Source organism: Equus przewalskii, chromosome 22 (assembly GCF_037783145.1).
Source record: "Equus przewalskii isolate Varuska chromosome 22, EquPr2, whole genome shotgun sequence".
Taxonomy (NCBI): Eukaryota; Metazoa; Chordata; class Mammalia; order Perissodactyla; family Equidae; genus Equus; species Equus przewalskii.
In genome coordinates, this window is record NC_091852.1 from 25696712 (window position 1) to 25722897 (window position 26186).

Below are 26186 nucleotides of genomic sequence, written 5' to 3' on the forward strand. Positions count from 1 at the left end.
TAGGTGCCAGGGCCTAATTTAGTCACAGAGATATTTGCATATGATGAGGTTCATCTAGCAGCTCACACCTTATAGATGAGACGGAAAGCAAACATTGCACTTCATTGTAATACCAATGGGAGCAGGAATGCCCAGCGCCTGGGACACATGCCCAAGAATGATACATAAAAACCACCACATTCACTTGTTAAAATGTCTTTCACAGGAACACACCTGTGATTCTCTGCATTTTATTACTCTCACAATTTCATCTTTGAGCCACTATGCAGAGTCAGATTAACCAACAATAGCTTTAAGTCAAGAGAAAATTGCGGATAAGAATAGGTGATACCTGATACTAAATTTCAGGGTTGAACTTTAGACTTTGCTATCCTGATTGTACTCAGGGTATTTGGTTTCTACTGTTTTTTGCTAAAGGAAGATTGACCTTTACGCAGTTCTGATTTCTGTGGAATTAGAGAAGAAAAAGAACCCTAAGAGCTAGAGATTCAAGATGGAGCATTTACAGCAGATATTTGAGGAGCACATTGTTCAAGTCATACCACATTCTGGTCAACAAATATTTTAACAGTGAGGAAAAGAGACTTTTCAAATTAATTTTTCAAAGAGATTAATCCCAGATGGTCTTATATGGGTTGGAAGAGGAATAGGGAAATTGTATAATATGATCCTGTGAAACTGAGTCAGAAATAAGTATTTCTACCTTCACTGTGTCAACACCTACATCTTTATTACATATCCCATGAGCAAGTGCTGAGCACAGAGGATACAAAGAAAAATGAGGCACCATTAGAGGTTTCCTCCAGGAGGTGGTGTGTCAGTCTGGGAGGATATCCAGTGACCTAGGGATCATGCCACCAGCTCCAACTCAGGCTAGATTCTTGGCCTGCAGAGAGACATGACTGCTGAGGGCAAAATTCTAAAGAAGGGGACCCTGGCCTTTGGGCTAGATGCCTTCTGAGTGTCCCTCAGGCCCACTCTCCCCATCCCACAACCCTGCTCTGTGACCATAGAGGCTGACTTTATGGGCTGCCCTACTTGGCTCCATTGCCCTCAGGCTTCTGGTGAGCTTTCACTGAGTCACGCTGCATAGCCAATAGCTGCAAATTGTTACAACAAATATCTATTTCTGTCTCATATTACACAAGGGCTGATCTAAAAATCTATTTCCAAATATAAGGTAATGAAGATTTACCCCTGTATTTTCTTCTAAAATTTTTATAGTTTTAGTCCTTACATTTAGGTCTTTGATCCATTTTGATGTATTTTGCAAATGGTGTGAAGTAGAGGTCCAACTTCATTCTTTTCAATGTGGATATCCAATGTCCCAACACAACTGTCAGAAAGGCCATTCCTTTCCCCATTGAATGGCCTTGGCACCCTTGACAAAAATCATTTGACCATATATGCGAGGGATTATTTCTGGGTTCTCCATTCCTTTGTTCTGCGTATCTGTCTTCATGTCAGTACATTTGGCCGTTTTGATTCTTTTAGCTTTGTAGTAAGTTTTGAAATCAGGAAGTGAGAGTCCTCCAATTTTGTTCTTTTTCAAGATTATTTTAGCTATTCTGGGTCCCTTGCAATTCTATATGAATTTTAGAATGAGTTTATCAAAGTCTTTCTTCTACAAAGAAGAAAGCTAGAATTCTGATGGTGATTATGCTGAATCTATAAACCAACTTGGGGAGTATTGCCATCTTAACAATATTAAGCCCTTTGATTCATGAACATGGAATGTGTTTCCATTCATTTATATCTTCTTTAATTTCTTTCAACAATCTTTCAGTGTACAATTCTTACATCTCCTAGTCAAATTTGTTCCTAAGTAGTTTATTCTTTCTGATACTACTGGAAATAGAATCGTTTTCTTGATTTTATTTTTTGATTCATTGCTACTGTGTAGACATACAGCTGGTTTCATACAAATTTTAGAATCCTTTATTCTAATTCTTTGAAAAACGCCATTTGAATTTTAGTAGGGATTGCATTGAATCTATAGATTTCTTGGGGTAGTATGGACATTTTGACAATGTTAATTATTCCAATCCATGAACAGGCAATATCTTTCTATTTATTTACTTCTTCTTCAATTTCCTTCTTCAATGTTTTTTAGTTTTCAGTGTAGAGGTCTTTCACCTCCCTGGTTAACTTTATGTCTAGGTGTTTTATTCTTTTTCTTGCAATTGTAAGTGGAATTTCTTTCTATATTTCTCTTTCTGATAGTTCATTGTTAGTGTATAGAAAAGCCACAGATTTATGTACGCTGATTTTGTATCATGCAACTTTACTGAATTCATTTATTAGTTCTAACAGTTTTTCGATGGGGTCTTTAGGGTTTTCTATATATAGTATCACATCTTCTGCACATAGTGAGTTTTACTTCTTCCTTTCCAATTTGGATGTTTTATTTCTTTTTCTTGCCTAATTGCTCTTGCTAGAACTGCCAATAATATGTTGAATAAAAGTGGAAAGAGCAGACATCCTGGATTTGTTCCTGATCTTAGAGGAAAAGCTTCAGCTTTTCACTGTTTAGTATCATGTTAGCTCTGGATTTGTCATATATGGCCTTTATTATGTTGATAGGTTCCCTCGATACCTACTTTGTTGAGAGTTTTTATCATAAATGGATGTTGAATTGTAAGTGCTTTTTCTGCATCTATTGAGATGATCATATGATTTTTATCCTGCATTTTGTTAATCTGGTGTATCATACTGACTGATTTGCAGATGTTGAACCATCCTTGCATCACTGGAATAAATCCCACTTGATCATGGTGTATGATCCTTTTAATGTATTGTTGAATTTGGTTTGCTGATTTTTTTGAGGACTTTTGCATCTAAGTTCATCAGGGATATTGGCCTGTATTTTTCTTTTTTTGTGGTATCCTTGTCTTGTTATGGTATCTGGGTAATGCTGGCCTCATAAAATGAGTTGGAAACTTTTCCTTCTCTTCAATCTTTTGGAAGAATTTGAGAAGGATAGGTATTAAATATTCTTTGAATGTTTGGTATAATTCACCAGTGAAGCCATCTGGTCCTGAACTTTTGTGTACTGGGAGATTTTTTATTACAGATTCAATCTCCTTACTAGTACAGTCACGCATCACTTAATGACAGAGGTATGTTCTCAGTTATGCATCATTAGATGATTTCATTGTGCAAACATTGCAGAGTGTGCTCATAAAAACCTTGATGGTATAGCCTACTACACACCTAGGCTATAATGTACTCATTTTATAGGATCACCGTTGTATGTATGAACTGTTATTGACTGAAACGTCATTACACACCACATGACTGTAATTGGTCTATTCAGATTTTCTGTTTCTTCTTGGTTCAGTCTTAGAAGATGATATGTTTCTAGTAATTTATCCATTTCTTCCACATTATCCAATTTGTTGGTGTATAATTGTTCATGGTAGTCTCTTACGATCTTTTGTATTTCTGTGGTATCAATTGTAATGTCTCCTCTTTCCTTTCCAATTTTATTTATTTGAACCCTCTCTCTTCTTTTCTTGGTTAACCTAGTAAATGGCTTGTCAATTTCTTTTCTCTTTTTGTAGAACCAGCTCTTTGTTTTATTGATCTTTTCTATTGTCTTTTTAGCCTCTAATTCATTTATTTTCACTCTGATCTTTATTATTTCCTTCCTTCTACTAACTTTGGTCTTTGCCTGTTCTTCTGCTAGTTTCTTTTAGGTTAAATGTTAGATTGTTTATTTGGGATTTTTCTTATTTCTTGAGGTAGACCTGTGTCACTATGAATTTCCCTCTTATAAGTGTTTTTGCTACATCCCATAAGTTTTGGTATGCTGCATTTTCATTTTTATTCATTTCAAATTATTTTCTAATTTCACTCGTAACTTCTTCTTTGACTTAGTTGCTTAAGAGTATGTTATTTAATTTCTCCATATTTGTGAATTTTCTAATTTTCCTTCTGTTATCGATTTCTTGTTTTATTCCATTGTGCTCAGAGAAGAAACTTTGGATGATTTTAATCTTTTTAAATTCATTGACTTGTTGTGTGGCCTAGTATATGTCTCTCTGGGAGAATACTCCATGTACATTTGAGAAAAACATGCTTATTATGATGTTGTTGGCTGAAGTGTTCTACAGATGTTTGTTTGATCTAGTTGGTTCATAATGTTATTCAAGACCTATATTTCTTTATTGATCTTCTTGTCAATTATTCTATCCATTATTGAAAATGGGATATTGAAGTCTCCAACTATTATTGTTGAATTGTCCATGTCTCCCTTCAGTTCTGTCAGTTTTTACTTCATATATTTTGGGGCTCTTTTGTTTGGTGTGAATATATTTATAATTAGCAATCTTCTTGATGCATTGTTCTTTTAATCAATGTATAATGTCCCTTGTCTCTTGTGACAATTTTTGTCTTAAAGTCTATTTTGTCTGATATTAGCCTAGCCACACTAGCTCTCTTTTGGTTGTTATTTTCATGGAATACCTTTTGCCATCCTTTTACTTTCAATCTATTTGTGTCTTTGGATCTAAAGTGAGTCTCTTGTAGACAGCATATAGTTGGATCATGTTTTTTATCCATTTTGCCAATCTCTGCCTTTGTATTGGAAAATTGAATCAATTTACATAAAGTAACTACTCAGAAGGAAGGACTTAACTTCTGCCATTTTGCTATTTGTTTTCCATATGTCTTGTATCTTTATTTCTTCATTTCCTCTATTGCTGCACTCTTTTTTTGATTAACCGATTTTTTCTAGTGTACCATTTTGATTCTCCTCTTATCTCTTTTTCTGTATATTTTTATTTTCTTCTTAGTGGTTTCCCTGGGGATTACAATAAAATCTCAACTTTGTAATAATCAAATTTGAAGGAATGCCAACTTATTTTCAATGGTATGCAAAAACTCTTCTTTACTGTTCATCAGCGAGAAGTGAAATTGTAGGATCTTCTCAGCCTATTCTGAACCTGTGTCCAGCTTTGGGTCTGAGCGTTTCCTCCTTGAGTCTCCAGTATACTTGGGTATTTTTTAAAGCCGTTATTCTCCCATGTATCTCCTTTCTCACCCTTTTCCTTCCCAGGCTTTTTGATCTGTTTATTGCTTATTCTGACTGTTTTATCACTGGCCCAAGCTGCTGCAGCCAATACTTTTCCCTTTAAATGCTTTGGAAAACACTGCCTGGGAAGCCACCACAGCCCTGGGAATGCTTCAAATAAGATAAAACAAAAGCAAGTACTTGCACCAGTCCTTTAGGGAACCCCAGACAGGTCAAAACACACAACTGCAATTCTTTGAGAATAAGGTCCATCTTGCTTCCTCTGGTACTAGCATCTACAGTAGTGTTGGAGGCTGCTGAAACGGGCAGTTAACCATTGATGATTAAGTAGCCAGGAGCTAATTTTTTTTTCCTTTTTGCAATTACTGATTAAGGCTTTAAGCTGTTTGCCCACCCATTGTTAATTGTGCTGTTTAGGCAATATGTTATCTGACTCCCAGTAGGTTCCTATAGGTAACATCTCCCTGGAGACTGTGTCACCATGGTAAAGGGTGTTTCAGCTGTTTTTCAGGAATTAGAATCCCTTGTCCACTTCAGGCCAGTTGAGACCACAAACCCAACAACTGGGCCCATGCAGATGTCTGATAAGTGAACTTTTGATGTCAAGAGGCTAAAAACTCCACCTTCAGATCATGTTAACACAATAATACGCATTTTGAACGTGCTTCCTATGAAGAGGCATGAAGTCTGACTACGCTTGCACAGATCATCAATTGCTTCACCTCTCCTCAGCTCCAATCATCTGTCTCCACATTTCAGACCACCTTGTCCCCCATGCCATAAATATCCCTGAGTCCCCATTTTTGGTGAGGCAAATTTGAGATTCATTCTCCTGTTTCCTCACTTGGCTGCCTTGTGATTAAACCCTCTCTCTGCTTCAATCTCATTGTCTTGGTGTTTGGCTTTCCAGGCAACAGGTAAAACCCAACCTGGTTTGGTAACACTGCCATCTTCATGGCTGCCACTGATCTTGGGGATGAAGGACGGCAAATGGGCAATTTAAAATTCCACAGCACTCTCTTATTGTAATGCATCAGTTTCTTTCTTCATTAAGCTTTCCACAGTTATTCTAAATTTTTACTAGATTGCAGGGTCATGTTAAGTTGGATTCTATGAGATTTTTCCAGCTTAGTTGCTTTTGTGGAGGGATTCTCTACACTGCCATATTCAGTGACATCAATTGAAATAGTTCTGCATCTTACTTTATGGACAAGAATATGTTTAATTTGGTAATGTTCTATGTGTGCTTGAAAAGAGTATGTATTCTCCACTCTTAGATGAGGTGCAATTTATGTATCCATTTGATGTTTTTTCTGCTTAATAATAATTGCTAAGATATATGTATTCAATGTCTCACTAGAATGATAGATATGTGTATTTCTCCCTGTAATTCTGTTCATTTTTTTTAATGTACTTTAGATTAGGTTAATAGGTATTTGTTAGTTTAGATGTATTTTTTCCCAGTGAATTGAATGTTTTGTCATTATTCAGTCAACTTCTTTATCTTCAGGTATACTTTTTACCTTAAAGCATAACATGAATGAAGCAATGTCACCGTTCTATTGATTTGGATTTGCCAGCGTATATTTTTCTACCCTTTAATTTCAATTTATAGATTTTGCATATGTCTCTTAAAAACAGTATATAAATGGATCTTGTCTTTTCAAGTGTAGTAATTAGTTCTTTGACTAGGGCATTTAATTCATGGAGTGAAAGTATTGATAAATTTGGGTTAAATCTACTATATTTTGTCTTTTCTCTCTGTCTTGTCTTTCCTATGTTTTACTCTCCCTTAACATTACAAGATATTATTTTCATCATTTATAGTGAATATTTGTTTAGCATTACCTCTACATTCATAATACTCTTTGCTCTTTAATCTCACCTGAATTTCAGACCTACCATTTGGGATCAACTTCCTTTGCCTGAAGTATATCCTTTACAATTTCAGTTTTTAAAAATCTGTTGGTAGCAAACCCTCAGTTTTAGCTTTCTTTCTCTTTTAGGAACAAAATAACATCACCAGATCTAGTATGTATCTGTGAGTCTGCAAAATTTCAGACAGTCATCTGTATACCTTGAATCTGCCCTGAAAGCAGGCAATCGGTAGGGCAGATTTGGTATTTGAGAAGAAACAGGGAAGGAGGAAGAACTATAAAAAAGCCATAAAACCTGGAGTAACCATATTTCAGTGTTCACCTAATTATTAATAACATTCTTTTCATTTTCGAAAGTTTTATAGTTTGGATAATAAATTCAACGGCCACTTGAAGAAAGCCCAACTGGCCGGCAATCCTCCTGGCTTCTAGAGCCAGGCTTTCATTTGTATTCAACTCAGACAGTCAGAGATTTTACTTCCAATGGAATTCAGTAGTTTGTGGCAGTCCAATGTTGCTACTGAAAATATCCAAGAGAAGGTTTAAAGGCAGGAGAAAGCTGCTGAAGCAATCAGGATGAGGAGCCAAGATTCCAAGGAGAGATTAGTTGACAGTTACAGCTGCCTTTCCTCTACTGGTATTTGCCATTTCTGTGTGTTCTGTAGGAGGCAGGGAATTTGGGTTTTGTCTGGGCAGAAGGCTGCTGTTAGGACACAGAGAAATCAGCAAAGCCTTTGGTTGTTTTGTGGGGCTGAAGAGACAAAATTAGAGGCTCAAAGAGCCAAGAACTCAGTGAAAAGAGAGGGCTGGAGAACTAAGCCTGACATGCGAAGAGTTTCTTTTTTTTCAAAACACTTGCCAAATTATGCAGTTGCCTGAGGGAGAGGCAAAAACAAAAAAAGAAAAAAGTTGGAAAGCTTCTTAAAAGCAGAGCCAAAGTTCTGGCAGTTTTGTTTGTTTGTTTGTTGTGTGTTTCTGGTTTTTTTGCAGTCTTACTCTACTGAGGAGGCAAAAGTTATAGTGTATGACTGCTAGGGAAAAATTTCATAATTTTAAAAATGGATTAATTCAAAAGAAGCAAGAAAAGAAAGAAAATGAGGCATAAACCAGGGAGACAAAATAGAGAAAAATAAAGCAAGATAGAAATAAATGCTAATATGTCAGTATTTACAATAAATGTAAATAGGAAATATTCCAGTTCAAAGACAAATGATAGTCAAACTGGTTAAAAACAAAACAAAAACCAACTATATACTGCTTATAAGAGATACTTCTTAAATAAATAAATAGATAAAGAGGGAAATTTTGTAATAATGAAGAGTTCAGTATACATTAGAAGGTCACACTATCTATCCCTTGTAATCTCAGTACTTGCAAGAATTCTCAGGGTAGAGTATGCTGACATTCCCTTGATTGTTACTTGTCACCTTTCCCTCCAATTTACTGCACACAGCTCAATTCCTAATCAGCATTGGTCATCTCAGCCTCCTGCCTGCTTGCATTCCTTCTTAACCGCTTTATCACAAGAGTGGACATAGCCCTTTTCCTTCCTTTTCCACAAACACAACACTATGGCTTGTAGCAGATATTGCTCAGGCTTAGGGGTGAAGAAAGGACATTACTACATAGAACAGGAAACAGCTTTAAACTGGATAACTGTTTCTCAGTCCCTCAATAGTTTTTTCCAAAAGGGACGCTATCACAGTTGTACCTTTCCCAAGTTCTGGTCAGTCATCTCTTGCTATCTCAGTTCCTTTTCCCTTGAATTCCAGAACCCTAACCAGTATGCCAAGAAGAAAACTAAAAGATTCCTGTTATTTATTTTTCAGAACAGTGTTTCTGCCCCTTTATTTCAAGTTCACCCTTCTAAACTTGCAGATTGGACAGTGGTGGGGACTTGCTAGGCCTGTGTGTATGTAGCAAATAGTCCCATCACAACATCCTATAAGTACTACAGCCGTCTTCCTTCTGATGTATGGTCTGAGGATGCAGAAACAGCCAAGTTGGCATATTACATATGCCAAAAGAGAGAAAGAAAGAGAGCATGTAGAAGCAAAATTTCTCATGAGGTGAAGAAGAGCTAGGATCTACAGCGTAGGATTTGCTTTTACAACAAAAAGTGATATCTTCTGTAAGATTTGTGGGCTATATGGAAGGAGAGATGAACAATGGGGAGCAGAGAGGCAGGTCAGTTATGTTGTGATGCATGGAGTATCTGAGAGCTTTTATTTGCAAATAAGCTGCGCATAACTGATATACAATAGGGGGTGACCCTATATATAAAGAAGTTTGGAAGAATAAATTGACTTCTCAGTGAAGGTTGTAAATGAAGAAGCCAGTGGCCCAAAGTGAAAATATAAATGGCAAAAGAATTTCAATATAAATAGCACTGAAGTTGAAATTGTGAAGTTCAACTCTGAAGGGAGCCAAGTTGTAATGTGTGGGGGCAGAGGAAGGGTTGTGAGTGGAAGACGGGGTAGGAGTTACATTTGAGATGATTCTGATGTGAGTTGGAAGTAAAAAAACACAGAACATAAAATCCATAATTGCTGGATTCATTTTGGTATGGAGACAGGGAGAAGGCAGAAAGCAGTGAAACTTAGATGTTGACAGAATTGTATTGTTGGCTTTTTACATGAGTTTAAAAATCTGCCGGAATCTCACCCACTCAGATCTCCCTTCTCCAGCAGTTTGGTTCTCTGCCAAACTTTGGGTAATAAATAGAGTCTGCAAGTTCTCTGAACACACGGCTGCAGCTGGTCAGGGGAGAGATCAAAACGATATCACAAGGTAAGGATGAAACGAATATTCTGATAGATTTTTTTGGTCAGGTTTTGTAAAGTAAGATGTTGGGAACCAAGGAGAACTGTTTTTTATTTCTATAACATAAATGACTAGGCTGATTTGTTATTATTATTGCCAATAGCAGTAAAAGTTGATGATAATAGTTGCTACTAACTTATAACTCCATTTTGATTTCTTTCAGGTGATTTGGAAAATTATTAATAAATTGCTAAAATAGATTGTAATAGTCTTTATAGTAAATATTCTCCTCCCTCATCACAAAATTTCATAAAGCAAGTTGGTAATTCTTCTTCATACATCTAATGCTCATTGAAGACAACCTACTCATGATTGTTAACAAGTGGTTTTCAAGAAAAGGGAACAAACAGAAGGATGGAGAGGTACCATCCCCTGAGAATCATGTGTTCAAAAATCTGTGAAAAATAAGGAACTGACATCCTAAATGGGTCAATTCAAAAGCTCATTAGCTTTGCTGCTATTCTTCATTTGGAGATTTTCCTTTAAAGACTGTTTTGTCCTCTTTATTTCTTGCTGTCTGCCTTGTGGTGATATTTTCTCCTTGCACTTTTCTCTGTCTTATCTTTCCTCTTTTAATTTCATCCCTGAAAAGGCACAGCTCTGTGTTCAGAAAACTTTGGAATTCTCCGTTTTCCAAAGTTGGGGGTGCTGGAGCTGAATCACACAAATCAGTAGTGTCCTTCAATAGTTAAGAATTCTCAGCACAGGCATCACTCTCTGCAGCTCAGATCTCACATTTTCTCCACTCTTTTCTGAAAGGATGCTGGATTTCCTACCAATCCTTGACTAGCGGTTGCATAATTCATTTTCTCAGTCATGTATTGACCTAGATATTTTTCTCTTTCCCATCACTGCTTAACTTACAATATCTACAGCCAGAGTGTACCTCTTTCCCTTTTCCATTTATAGAGAGGGAGAAGTTCTGAGGGGAAATTTCACTTAGGGATTGAAATAGGACTGGAAGTAAGAGAAGAGATTGAGAAATGGGAGCTGCCACCCTGGCTAGGGTCTGTAGAGGATTAAAGACACAGAGCTTGCAACTGACTTCAGGGAATGTGCCTGAGTCTCAGTTGTAGAAGTTCTGCTCCACAGAAGAATTAAATTATTATGGGGAAATACTGCAGCAGGTAAGAGTCGGGGGGCCACGACATTAAGGGAAGAAAAAAATAAACACCAAGGAATATTTATGCCGGTATATCTGACAGCATGATGTCTTTTTTTGAGATTGTGTGCAGAATTAAATCATTACAGGGAAGTACTGCAGAGGGGGCAGCATTGGGGAAGAATATATATACATCAGAGAATATTTATGCCAGTAAATCTGATAGCATGAGGTCTTTTCCAGAGATTTGAGTGTGATTGTACCAAAATCAGAGTATCTTTCATTCAACAAATTAAAATTTTGGCCAACACAGTGGGAATCAAGAGTGACAGTCAGAATTCTTCTTTATATTTCACTTTGCAGCAGGGACATTTAGAAATATTCAGACCAAAAATAATCTCCTTGAATAGCGGAAAAAAACTTTAATTAGGTCAAATAAATGATGCTTTATTCAAGGACTTCAGGAAATCATGGTAGATCTCTTCACAGTTTCCCTCTGGGTTCTCTGGTGCTGACATCTGTCTGCAAAAGGAACATTTCAAGGGACACAGCTTTAGAGGGCAGGCAGAGTCCATTGTTGAGGTGCTCATAGAGGAGGAAGGAGTTTGGGGCCCTTCCTCTCTCACTTGCTGCCCTTGTTACTGTTGGTAGATCATGCTATAGCTGTGAAGCTTTTTGTTGTTAAATGAGTGCAATATAGCGTAATAGTAAAAAACACAGATTTTTTGAGTCAGACAGGCCTCAAATCCATCATCTGTCATTGACTAGTTGTGTGATTTTGGATCTTACTTAATGTTCCTGAGCCTAAATCTTTTTCCTATGGTGTAAAATGTAAAAAAAAGAACAAACAAAACAGTAACAACAACAAAACAGTCTACACTAGAGAGGTGTTGTGATGCTTATGAAGGTAAACCAAGTCAGAAGCTGTCATTAAAGGTGACTTATCAATCCCTGAACCATACACGCGATGTGAGATATTTTTCCCACATTATCCCATTTAATCCTCACAACATCTCTGGAAGATAAATATTCTCTTCTTCATTTATAAAATTAAGCAGGTGAAATTTGAAAAGATTGCACTAAGCCAAGATGACACAATCAGTAAATTTCAGACCAGAGATTAAAACCCAGAGTCAACTCCCATGAAGGAAAAAGAACCAAGAAAGATCGATTCCAAATGACTTCGTTTAGTACATGGCCAATCATCTTTGTGAAACCATTTTCTCTTCAAAGTTTCCATCATTTTCAAACATAAAATTATTGTTGGGATGACAATAAAACCTCGCACCCATTTTCTCAGGACTACAGTCTTTGCCATTTGAGAGAAATGGTCCCTGCCGGCCATCACTCTTATGTAACTTTCTTTTGCTATTCCTGGAACCAAGAGGAGTCCACCCACAAACTTGGCTGGTGCTTTGCTTTTAATCAGAGCATGTCTATATCTAAGTCCTTGTCACTAAGAACACCACATAAATTGGATGATCGTCACAATTTTCCCTAGCAAAACTAGCACTGAGATCTTTTGCAATTGTATGACTGTTTTGTTCATTATTTCTGTTGGAGTTCCTAGCAGAGATTCAAATCTCAACTACTCCAACCTCTTAGCCTCCTGGCTCTATCAGTGGCAGTTGTTTAAGAAATGCTATTTAAATGTTATAAGCCAATGTGACTTCAAGAAAATAAATTTTTTTAAAATCTAGATATCTGTTTAAAACATGATATCTATAGTCAACAGCAATGTATTGTGCACTTAGTTTTAAGAGTGGATCTCATGTTAAGTATTCTCACTACAATAAAATAAAATAATCAGGAAAGCAAAAAAAAGAAGAAATGCTATTTAAGCAGTTTATCTTTTCTTTTGTAAGAGGAGATTATATTCCTTTTCCCTCGAGTTCTTTCATTTGGGGGCTTATTACACCTAAACATTAATTTTCCTCTAACTTGAATTTATTGGTTCCAAAATTTTTCCTTCCCAAGGTTTAGTTTTCCCCTTATCTTGCATACATATATTATGTACTGCCCACATTCGTTAACAATCCTGTTTAGACAATACTTTATCAGTACTTAGCATAATTTCTTCATATTGGTAAATTAGTAGTAGTAAGTTTCCTTGAATAATATTTCTTTCTAATTTTTTATAAAGGTTTTAGCCACAGACATTAGGGCCAGTACTCATTCTAAAGTGGCTCTCTTTAGCTTCCGTTTTTTTCCTTCATTATGACTTGTATAAGATCCATATTACCTGAATGAATATGCATATTTTTTCTTCACTGACTTACTCAAGAGCCATATGGTTTGTGAAGTCATAATCATAATTGCCACTATGTGGTGGTCATTTAATAGAATAAATTGAATGTTACTAACTCAAAGGAGTATAAGCTGTTCTACTAAGACAGTTTGGAAGGTCCCATTCCTGGGACATTATATGCAATGCTTACATCTGGCTCTCCCATGATTATTACCTTTCATTATGTCAAGTGGAAGGATTTCTCCTCAGTACTGTGAGGTCCGTGAGATCAGACTCAGCGTTTAAAAGCATTAAAGTCATCTGCATTGTGATGTGCCAGTTGGGAAAAAATATTGCTTATAAATCCTTGTGTTTCTTAATTCATAAAAGTATAAAAATTATATAAAAGTCCATTATTTTGTCAGCATCCAATTTTTCTTGTCCAGTTATTGTGGCACATATTCCTAAAAGAACTCTGGGTTTAGACACATTGGCTCTTTCTACTATCTAGGCAGAACCATGCAGGCTCTAATAACTTCTAAGGTTATGGTTCATTACTAGGTCCAGATAACTTCTCTACCTATTATATGCAAGGTCTGTTGGCAAAGGAAGGGACAACTGTTATATTCTTTCACTCTGCATCATTGGGTACACTAAGGAACAGGTCATAGCTATCCAGAGGAGGAAAATGTTTAAGTCTTATCTTGGAGAAGACGAAAGGTATTTAGTAGTCTTTCCGCTTTACTAGTTTTCACCTCAAACCCAGTGACCAGGTAACCAAGCTGAGCCTGCTTAGACTCCCATGTAAAGATGATAAAGTCAGCGATTTGGGGAAGAGCTGGAGCAGCCCACGGAGCAGGCAGAGTGAGAGAAAAAGTCTTGTCACACCACAGTGGACAAGTTTCCAGACCTTTGAGGTGATTTCTTGATCATTGCCCAAGGCATTTAAACTTTTTTAACTATTTAAACTATTTAAACTTTTACGGGAATTAAATATCCAGGGTGTGGATTGTGGCTTGATTTATTCAGGTCAATGGCCAGGAACTCTCACATCTGTGAGTGGAAAGCTTCCATACTCTTACTTCTTAAATGTCTTCTAATAATCAAATTTAATATCATCTAATACACAATGACATGTGTTACTGGGTGGCCATTTGGTTGTGAAAGAAAGTCTCATGGTCTACCCAGGGGTGATGTTCAAAACATTTAACAGCTTATGGTATGGCATGAGCAGAGATAAAAGAGAAAGAAACCAGCCACATGGAGCATTCCAGCTGAATACCAGCATTGGGAGGGACTCTCCTTCTGGCTCTGGACCATATCAGCTAATTTGGGAATATCGTGGCATTGAAGGTGTTGTGAAATAGCTAAAGCTTTACAGAACTTTTAACAACCTGGCCAGTGTTTCTGCCACAATTTGATAGGCATATCCCAAACATAAAAAAAAAAAAATCCTGTAAAAGTTATGCTAGCATTAAGTGTAGTCTTTGTACAAGGAAAAACTTTCACATATTTTGAGAATATATTTATAACTAACTTCTGAAAAAAGGTAATCCAAAATAATATTTTGATCAGGAAACAGTTTTTAGTACTTTTCTTTTTTTCCCTTTTGTTAAGGAAGATTCACCCTGAGCTAACATCTGTGTCAATCTTCCTCTAATTTGTCTTTGGGTCACCACCACAGCATGTCTGATGAGTGGTGTAGGTCCGTGCCTGGGATCCAAACCCATGAACCAGGGTCACCAAAGTAGAAAGCATTGAACTTAGCTACTACGCCATGGGGCCAGCCCTTGCTTTTCTTTTCTGAGCATCATTATGGACTTGTTATTTTTGTTGATACTGTTATAACTAAGTCATTTTCAGATTTAACTTGTTTTGATTAGTTATAATTTTTTACTTTTTGAGTCAAATTGTCACAGTTCAGCACACAGAAGCCCCTTTATGCTGGTTCACTTGCTCTTTTTTTTTTTTATCCACCTCAGCACTTTAAAAAATGCATCACTGTTTTCAGGCAACAAGTTATTCAGGTTTACTTTGCATTTCTTCTACCCAAAACATGAAATTTGCCACTCTCCAAAGAGCCCTGATTTCTTCAGTGGAGAACATTATAAATTACAAGATCTGGGCCCTGGAATATGTATTGGGTTATTTCATCACAGTACTGACACGAAAGGAATTCAGTTACAGAGATAGGAGAGGAAATATATATATACATATATAAAATCATGAGTTCATGGGGCTGGCCCCGTGGCTGAGTGGTTAAGTTCACGCGCTCCGCTGCAGGTGGCCCAGTGTTTCATTGGTTCGAATCCTGGGCTCGGACATGGCACTGCTCATCAAACCACGCTGAGGCAGCATCCCACATGCCACAACTAGAAGGACCCACAATGAAGAATATACAACTATGTACTGGGGGGCTTTGGAGAGAAAAAGGAAAAAATAAAATCTTTAAAAAAAAAAATCATGAGTTCATATTGGCTATTTCAATGGAGTTCTAACATTACTTTATTATATACCTATTTTATCTATTTTACTAATAGTAAGTCAAAATACTTCTTACAATTATTTTTAGTATTTTATTTTGTTATGAATATATAAAGATTTGTTTGATTTATACTTTGGTCCAATTGTCGAAGTTCTTTTTAACTTTGAAAGTGTTGCTGCCTTATTAACTGACAGTTTTTTTATTTGGTAGCTACATTAGTTACTGGGAGATACGCAAACCTGCTTAACAATTCATTTTATGAATAGGATATTAACTGAAGTTTGATCTTCAAAGTTTTGACATTTGTCAAGTCAAAGTCATTTCATTTTTTCACTATTTGTCCAGCCACAATGATTTAATGCATGGATATATGTACATTATTTTCATAATCAATTTTATATACAAATTTATATACACAAAATTTTTTGGTAAACAAACCCAGTCAGTGTTTTACCCTTTCACAAGAATAAAATAGTAATAATAGTACTATATTGGCAATCTGCATTTAAACCGAGCACCTCAAATAGTTACTTATAAGTTTTCAAAACCTTGTCCTGATACAACAATTTTCAGTTTATTCTATTTCTGATATATCATGCTTTTTCTCTCATATGTAATATTTTTTTATTGATTTTAATATCAATTTATATATCTATATTATTATACTAAAGTTTTTTTAAACATAATACTTTAAAAACATTAAAATGTTTAAACAAGCTGCTATGAAAAATATGGAGAATGTGCAATCTATATATTTTAGAAATCACTGATAGTCTCTCTTTTAACTTAAAAATTTTATTAACATATAACATACACACAGAAAATTGTCCAAGTCATGACTGTACAGCTTAACGAATTGTCGTAAAATGAACAAACCTATGTAACCACATAAAAAAACAGGAGAGTACAGAACCCCTAAAGCCTCCTTATACGCTCTTCTAGTCACTGTGATCTCAAGGATAGCCATTATTACGCTTTTTAATGTCATATATTTGATTTGCCTGTGGGGTTAGAACTATTTATAAATGAATTCATACGTTCTATACCCTTTCGTGTCTGGCCTTTTTCACTCAACACCATGTCTGTGAGATGCATCTGTGTTGGTGCACATAGATGCGGCTTGTTTATTCTCATTACTGGTTAGAAGTCCTGTAAATGAATGTTCCACAATTTATCTGTTAAAATGTAAATGGATATTTGTGTTCTTTCCAGCTTGGAGTTATATGACTAAGACTGCTGTGAATGTTCATCTTTTGGCAAACATTTCTATACCTTTCTGTTGGGTATATACCTTCAGATAGAATTGCTGGGCCAAAGGGATGCATATGTTCAGCTTTAGTGGATACGACCAAATTATTTTCCAAAGTGGTTGTAACAATTTACACTCTTACCAGCCATGTATAAGAATTCCAGATGTCCCAAATCCTTGCAAATACCTGGTATTTTCTGTCCTCATTTTAGCCATTCTCAAAGGTGGGCATTATGGTTCACCTTCAACTTTAGTGTGTGTATTTTCTTTACCTTTCCTAGAAATATGTTATATTGGTCTTGGGCAACCGGTATTTTTTCTCCAGACTTGAGTTAGGTAGCAAACACACTTTAGGAAAAAAAAAAAAAATCTTTCCTGGGATTGTAATTTTGGAGCTGAGGCACGCCTCTGTTGTGTCCTAGTTGCAAGGAAACATTAATTGGAGAAGAAAATGTTAATAAAACAAACCATCATATTGTACTTGGGTTTCAGAAAAAAAAAATAGCCAGGAATCAGTTTTTTAAAAATGTTATACTGCATAGAAATTTTAAAAAAGGATTATTCTTTTAACCACATGGTCACAAATTGAGTTTTTTTAGACTTTGAATAAAATATAGTTTACGAAAATTTAGTCAAGTTATTGTTGAATCAGTATGAGCTAATAATAAGCCGCCCTCATTAACTTTCTTAATTAAAACGTTTTTCAAATGACGTATAACTTAACAAAGTGTCTGCTTTGTGTAATTTATCACACGCATTTGATAAACCAGAGCATACAGAGGTTCTACATGCGACACCAAAGTAGGAAAGGCTGACTGGTTGATTAGTTTGTTAGCTTACTTTTTTTTTTAGCACTAGGACAATTCTTATCTTCCAGTTGGATGTCAGGAGCTTGAAAATAGAAAGTTCAGGTAAAGCAAAGTGCGTTTTTGAAACTTATCTTTAATCTTCATAATATAACTAGCAAGCACTTTACTAACCAGTCCCTTACTTCCATTCTTAAAGAAAAAAAATTTTTTTAATGTTTTTATTTTTAAAGCAGGGCTGGTACATTTATGTTCCACTCATGCATAGTTTTGCTACCTCGATTGCTACTTGGACTGCCTCCTCTTGGTCCTACATTTTGGAGATTAGAGTCTTTCTCCATTTCCATAAACATCTGGTTCATCTTTTCAGAAACACCTCTTGTTATTTTTAATTATTTTCCCAAAGCTGCCTTCAAGTGAAGCCTACTAGCTCCCAGGAAGTATCTAGTGGTGTCCCCGTGCAGTGGGAATGGAACTTGGGTACACTTTTCACTGCCTTTAAATATGTATCTGTGGTGTCTGGAATACATTTCTTCTTATCAACATTTTTTGTGTCTGAGAAGTGTACCATACTCAAATCAGCCTGCTTCTTTACAAATGAGCCAATTTAAAGATATATATTACATTCTATTTGAAGATGAGCTTCAAAATCCAAACCTTTGCCTGTCTAAAAATCTCATGCTTCTCTTTAGAAACAAACAACTACAGGGCTGGCCCCGTGGCCAAGTGGTTAAGTTTGTGCGCTCCGCTGCAGGCGGCCCAGTGTTTTGTTGGTTGGAATCCTGGGTGCAGACATGGCACTGCTCATCAAACCACACTGAGGCAGCGTCCCACATGCCACAACTAGAAGGACCCACAACAAAGAATATACAGCTATGTACCGGGGGCTTTGTGGAGAAAAAGAAAAAAAAAATCTTTAAAAACAAACAACTAGTCACCTGATAGAATTTAGGTTACTGCCTAAAGAACTGTATCCTTGTCAGGATTTTAGAATTGTGCAAATATTAATAACTACTTTAGGCATTAGCATCTGGGCACTATTCCCAGAGTCAAAGCTGGCACTAATGAGCAAGTTCTCATTCTCAGTTAAGCAATCTGTTTTGATTGTATTGCTGCCCATTCCAGATGCTTTCACACTTCTTAGTAATACTATTTGTGAAGAATTAGTCAATATCCAGAAATAATTCTTCTATCCATCCGTACACATAGATGCAATTACTATCTTTTCATGAATAAACAGTATATTTTGATATACTCTTGGCATTGCCTACCCTTGCAAATTGTCTTCATTTGTGGATCTAGGTATAAACTTTTTAGAACATAAAACAAGCCATTCTAAAGCAGTAAACTGAAGCCAAAATAGACTAGATTGTATCTCCAATTTGAAATAAAGTTTTGTGTGCTCAGTTATGACCTAGTGACTCAGGTATATACGCATGGTGTGACTTGGCACCTGCATTTCCTTGTGTATTTCTCAACAAGCCTTTGTCCAGGCTAGGATTTTGCCCCACCCTTGTTCTCCTGGCCCCTTCTGCAGAATGCTGTGCCAGAACTATTTTCTGTGACTCAGTTTTAATCACATCTCCTAAAACTTTTCTCACCGTACCCTTATGTTGTCTTACAAGCTAGAAGGAAGCAAATCAAGGCCGCACCCCCTTATCTGCATCCGAAAAACTGAGCAGTTTCATTGTTTCCTAGAGCTAGGACATTGCACTGTGTAAGAATGTATTCCAATGGTTATTAAATTCCATACATGAGACATAAAAACAGCACCAAAAATTCCACAATAAACTGTAACTTTTCCCTGTACTTTCTCCACTCTGTTTTTATTTGCTGTTGTTGTTTAATATTTTAAAGGAACAGCAGCAGGATATAGAGGAAAGAGCAGTCATAGCTACTGCTCTGCTAGTTGGGAGACCTGAGTTCTGATCCTGGCTCCATCACATACCCACTCACCAGCTGTGTGACTTTGAGTAATGCTTGCTCTGTCACTTCCCTCATCTGTAAGATAAGGAGTTTTAGGTTTTTAATGGTACTCAGGGGACTGCAGAGGTGCTTTTGTGGTTCTGCAAATATCTGATGTTAACTTCACAGGTTCTGGAGCTACTCTAAAACCAAACATCCATCCATAAGCCTAATCAAAATTTCCAGTTTGTTCATCCAAATAGTTTCATTGTCCTCAGTGACAAACTTTACAATCTTCTCTCTTTTTTAAAATATTCTTCAGTTTCATAATTAATATATCAAGATGTGGAGTTTTTCTTTTTTTTTTTTTTAACCTTCTTGGGATTCATAGGGATTCTTGTATCTAAAGATTGGGGTCTTTCAATAATTCTGGGAAGTTCTCAGCCTTCATATGTTCAAAGATTGCTCCTTCCTTATTCTATCATCTCATTCTAAAATTCCACATAGATACACATATATACTGTCTCATTCTGCCCTCCAAGTCTCTTACCCCTTTTTTCCTATTTTCCATCTCTGTGTGTCTCTGGATTGTATTCCAAAGAATATTCAGATATATTGTCTAGTTCACTGACTCTCTTCATCTGTGTCTAATCTGCTGTTTAATCGATCCATGAACCTTTAATTTCAATAGCATATTTTTCATTTCTAGATATTCTATTTGTATCTTTTTGAAATCCATCTTCTCCCTGTTCATTTCTTCAATATTTTTAGAATTCTATCTAAACGTATTAAAATCAGTTATTTACGTCATTTCTGATTGTTCTAGTACATAAAACCTTTGCAGGTTGGTTTCTGCTGACTGTTCCTTTTGTGAACTCTCACCATGGCCCCTAATATGCTTGTTCGCTTTATAAATCTTGACTGCAAACTACTTATTTGCCCTGAAAATTTTTCTTTGTGAATGCTTTGTGTCTGGGGTTGCGGCTGAGTTGTTCAAGATAAGATCTGTGTTTGCCTTTCCCATTTGTCTTTGGACACTACCAAACTAAAACCGTTTTATATTTAATCCTCTATTTCAGGCTTCTGGATGCACACAGGTAGTGTGATTTCAGACTACACATCCATGTGGAAGCTGACTTTTCACAAGAAGATAAATTCTTAGAGGAATGGTTCTCCTTCCATGTAAGGCCAGAGTTGAGACAAACAAGCTTCCTACCTGTCCTCTTCTGCCGGTGGGGTTTGTTTATCTCAATCATCCTTACACTGTGAGTGTAGCCCTTTGGGCATCCAGGTTTAAGCAGCAGTTTCCTATTAGAATCCCCATCATAACCATATCTTGAGCTTTATCTCCTGGCCCTTGCACATCATATAGTTGTCCACTCTGTCTCTAGCATTTAGCAGACAACTTTCAGAAAAAGCCAAGCTTGCTTGCCTCACTTGTGCTCTGGACACTACATTATTTACTTTCATGCCAGCTCAACAAGTTTGAAAAGATTTTTAAAATATTTCTTTCAGCATTTTAGTTGTTTTTGTTGAGAGGGTTGGTCATGGTAACTAATCCACTATTATGCTGGAAACAGACATCTTTGATTAATTAACTTTATAATGAGCAAATGTTATAAGTCTAGACACGAATCACATTTATATTAACAAACTACTGATTTTCTCTTTTCTTTAATCTCTTGGGGTTCTATGCAATGTTTCTTTTTCAGAAAAGGATTCTCCTTAAAAAGTTTTGAAAATTCCCTCTTACAATCATAAAGTGTGATGATTTCTCCTTATGACGCTGTTAAATCTACTCGCTAGCCACACTGCCGCTGATGGTGTACCATCGGTCTCACTCTCCCTCACAGGGTCAAATAATCCAGGTGTCATGGACCGATGCCGTATTTTCAAACTTTTGTTTGCTTAGCAGCAAAATCTTTTTGATCTAGAAAACTTTGAGCAGAAGCCCAGTATGGATAAGGGATTTCTGCTCTGGGTGTGGGGGGTAGGGAGGAAGCTCTGAAACCCGGTGTTGGGTTTCTCTATGTCTACGTTTCTCTACGTCTTTCCTGGAGCACCTCAAGAGTCTGAAAATGTCTGCTTGAAGTTTTAGCTATGGGACCTTGGGCAAGTGACTTGATCTCTCTGTGCCTCAGTTTCCTCATCTTTAAAATAGGCAAATAGCACCCCCCTGACAAGACTGCTATGGTGATTGAATACATTAAATATATAGCAAATACTATATGAGTTAATTTTTAAAAAGACAGGAGAACTTTTATTTGAACTCTGCATACTCTTATTGAATTTTTCTTACTTCTTGGAATTTCTATAAAATTCATAATTTGTATATTATTTGTCCAGTTTTACTAAAAAGAATTTTAAAAGTAAAAGAAAAAATAATCTTAACTTTAAACTTCAGAGTTAAACTAAAACCAAAGACCTGTTTGTTCCATGTTATTTCTTTCCCATACATTGCTTTCTTCTAGCACTTGGAACATTCTGAATCCATAATGACAAAACAAAAATACAGTTTGGACTCTATAGACTTTTCTTTTCACTGTAATTTTGCCCTAAGACGAATGTAGCCAAGTTCATGGCTTACCTGGATTTCAGATCTGCCTCCACGTAAAGCAAAACCCCAGGTTACTTATATGCCCCCTTGTCTGCCTGCCTCATCCTGTGTGCTTGAAGGTTAGTGAAAGGAGAGGAGGAGGACACAGGGTTGAGGCAGAGCTTGTGCATCCTTCCAAGGATGGCATCTTTAGGATGGGCAAGAGGCCGGTGCAGCTGCTGGAATAAATGCGGGACCAGGGAGAGGGGAAGGAAGGTGCTGGACCAGGAGCCTGTACAGGACCATAGGAAAGAGGTTCAAAGGGATAGGAAGGCACTGGCTTTCATGCACTCTCTTCATTTCTGAGATGAGGAAACTGAGACCTGAAGAGCTGACAAGCCCTGCAGGGAGGGAGAAACTCTTGGGTCTAAGCTTGGGAATGGAAGGTCATTCTACCTCTGCTTCTTCGAAAATCCCTAAAGATTTGGTCCAACACACAGCTAGGTCTCCAAAGTATGTGAGGCATGGGGAGGAGGCACTGGAGGGAAATAAAATATGTTGGATTGAATAATTCAAAATGTTTGGTCACCCTACAACCACAGGGTCATAGGCCAAACAGAAAGTCAGCTTCTTTAAATGCTTTAGAAAGAGCATTGACCCAAGAACAAGCAGATCTGGGTTCTATCAGGTTATAAAACTGTCATTTTTGTAGGTCAAAATGTAGTAGCGCCAATTTTGTACTGCTCAACCCACAGTGCCAGTTCCACCAGTCTGTAGCTTTTGGGGGTTTGAACAGAGTCTCCACATTTGTCCAGTGGGTGATGCCTGCCTTGTCTAATTTGCAGAGTTTTTACGAGGATTGATCCAAATTATACAACATTTACTGAGTGTGTGCTGTGGATGATTGCATGGGAAACAAAGATAACCAAGGTACGACTCTTGTTCCCAAGGAGCAGGCAGTCCAGTGGAGGAGCTAAGAAACAAATAAAGTTGAATGTGATAAGCAAGTAAGAAAAGAAGCAATAAATTCTGCTTGATTGTGGATGGTTAGGGGGACAAAGCATTTGAACTTGGCTCTAATGGTTAAGTAGAAGTTTCCCAGGCAAAGGGGGAGAGGCATCTCTAGCAAGAGGAACAGCTCGAGCAAAGGCATGGAGGTGTGAAAGCTCATGGTGAATTGAGGAACAGTACGTCCAGACGTACGGGGTGTGGCGGGAGAGGCTGTGTGAGTCCAGAAATGTTGAAGGGGCAGGTAGTTTCAGTGTATAAAAATGATTGGATAGGACTGCATCCAAGAAAACTTGGAAAGCATAGAAATGCTTTACAAATGCTAAGTGTTATTCACTTTACAGACTTGAAAGAAAATTTCCCTAAAATCTCACACCATCCCTCCCCTCCTCTCACAAGGGGTTTGGCTTCAGTTATAGGTTGATTTGCCAGATTTCTTTATAGAGTGTTTCCTCTCCCTAGCAGAAACGTTCTCTCCTGGGTTCAGTTAAGCGGCATGTAGGAACTTTCTGAGTGGTGGGTAGTGGGGACAGGAAGTGATTCAGTTTGAGTGAGGAAAGTGCTGCCTTGCTATTCTCCAAACTGCGGCCTCCCTTTCTCCCGCATGGCTTATTCTAACCTCCTCAAGAAAGAAGTGAAACCACTACACCCAAGGAAGGAGAGGATCAGTGTGAGCACCCTGGCCTCTCACACTCCCCCTTCTGTTCCTCTGCAAAATCTCTCTGAATAAAGTCAGAGTGTTGTCAAGCTTAGCCATGCTCCCCATTTCCTCTCTCTCTTACCAGTCAGGACTCGTCTTGGGACACTCTCTTCCAGTAAGTTTCTAGTACCCAGCAATGGGTTTGTATGATCCCACCATACCCTTATAGAGCCTATCCTCATGCAAGAGAATGCAAGCTTGACAAGATGGTGAATGGAAATTAAGGCCCAGGAATTCAGTTCCAGCTCATTCTACCAGTGGCTCCCCTGGACTAAGAGAAAGAACCAAATGGACTTGATTTCAGATTCTGGCTTTGCTACCCTTATTAGCTATGCGGCCTTTTGCAAAACCCTCTCTCTGAGCCTCTGTTTCCTCACTTGTAAAATAGAAGCAATCATACTCAAATACCAGAGTCACGGTGACCATTAGAGATAATGTATGTAAAACATCTGGCCCACGGAAGATGCCCAAGACACTGTAACTGCTGTCACCATTATCATCATCATCACCTCCACCACCATTATTAAGAGCTTGAAGTAATGCAGGCTCCTTGCTGGTTTCATTCCTTCCCTCTTACTGCCCTCTATCTGTTCTTTACATGGCAGCCAGAGAACTCTTTTGAACACAAAAACCAAGTCACATCCCATATTACTTAAAACCTTCCTTTGGCTTCCCATTGCACTTTGAATAAAATCCAACCTCCTTCCCCTGGCCTCCAGGGCCCAACTCTACCTGGCTTTCTGTCCTCGTCCATTCCCAACCCGATTACATTATAGTCTCCCTATTACCTTCTCTGCTCCAGCCACATCTGCCCTCTCAGTTCCCTGGACACTACAGGTTCTGTCAGGGCCTTTGTCCCTGGGGTTTTCTCTGCCCAGAAGGCTCCCTCTGTCCCCTCCCTCCATATGTTCTTCACACCCTTTGGCTACAGCTTAAATGCGACCTTCTCTAACCACACTACCTCAGTACCACTGTACCTCCTTATCTTCTTTACTAGCCTAATTCTTATTTATCACTGTTTGTAAATGACTTATTTGTATGATTATTTGCTCAACATCTATCACCCCAAAAGAGAGTAAACTCTAGGAGGGTGGGAAAGAGTTTGCTTTGTTCACCAAAGTAATCCCCAGCACCAGACAAGTGTTTGATTTATTACTGTTGTTATTATTAGGCAGCACTCTGTGCTGTAGTACAAACAGATACAAATTTAGCTTCATTTGTGACCTTGGCATCTCAAGGAGGTTAAGGTTTCCTTACAATGATTACTAGTCATGTTACTTTTCAAAGCATTTAACTACTTTCTAGTACATCCAAGATTGAGCTTTCTATTTTCTATCACCCACATTTACCATGATGAACATGTATTTTTAATAAAAATTTCTTGTAAACTTTGCATTTTAACAACAAGACCCTTCACAGGAAATCAAATGAATTTATTTTAAAACTTATTTTAAATGAATTTATTTCAAAAGTAAAATTCACAGTAAAGAAAGACTAACAGCCAGCCTAATGTTCTTAAGGCTATCAGTATTTTAAAAGAGGGAAAAAAACTAATCAAAAGGCCTTGCCTGATGTTTAAGAAGTTAGTGATTCAATACATGATTTTCCAGTTGATTAGATGTAGATAATATGACAAATGAAATGAAAATTTTCATGCAGGGTCCCATGGGTTAATGCTGATGGAATACATAGTCCCTGGCAGATAATGAGCATTCAACATCTGTTGAATGCAAGTTTCTGGAAGCCTTCTCCAGCCAGAGGCAACCACACAAACTGCAACTCTGGAAATTACGGTACTTCATACATTTTTGTTGTTGTTGCTCAGAGGTGAATTATCAACTAATGAATTTCTATTCAGGATACTATTTCTTGATAGGTTAAAATATTCTTTCAATTTTTCTTTCTTTCATAATTTAAATGTATGTCATTTCATCTGGAATGTTCCCCTCCCACACACACGCACTCTCCTAACTCTTTTCCTCCATTTTCCTTAAAAAGCTCCTTCTATTTCCTTTTCTTACCCAAAAGGTAACTTTTCTCTGGTGATACCACTATTCTCCAAACCCTTCTCTTTCCTTGTATGCCCATCTCCCAGGGCCAATAAAGAAAGTGGCATGTTTCTCATTTTACCCTGCCCTTGTTAACCCCAACCCTGGCCCAACTACTTATGTGAATTCCTTTCCATTCTGGTCACCGGAACCCTGACCTCATTTTCTATTCGATGTTGCCTCTGCTTTAGTCAGCCTGGGTGACTTCAGTGACGTTTTGATGACTCTAATAGTGTTCGACAGCTCACCCACAAAACCCCATCCTGACCACCATTATCATCAGAACATCTCTACTTCCGCCTTCTCTGGGACTTTATTACCTCAGTTTTTTCCTTTAATTGGCCCAAGAGTACCACATCTCAATTAAAAAAAATCAATAACAACA

The 26186-nt window shown here is 37.3% G+C and overlaps 1 protein-coding gene across 36 annotated transcripts in view; it reads left to right on the top strand.

Moving 5' to 3' along the window:
• Positions 1-26186, top strand: part of IL33 (interleukin 33) — a 158006-nt gene that overhangs the window by 113251 nt on the left and 18569 nt on the right. For 8 of the 36 annotated variants that reach the window (XM_070590044.1, XM_008539193.2, XM_070590047.1 and 5 more), the window contains exon 2: positions 9585-9702. The exons of 3 other annotated variants lie outside the window; for them this stretch is intronic. The gene's annotated coding sequence lies outside the window, so the exon portion shown is untranslated. Of the gene's footprint in view, positions 1-9571; positions 9703-10672; positions 10863-20588; positions 20775-22895; positions 22976-25412; positions 25547-26186 lie in introns of those variants that run through there. 25 more of the 36 variants (XM_008539188.2, XM_070590045.1, XM_070590025.1 and 22 more) reach the window with 15 other exon arrangements.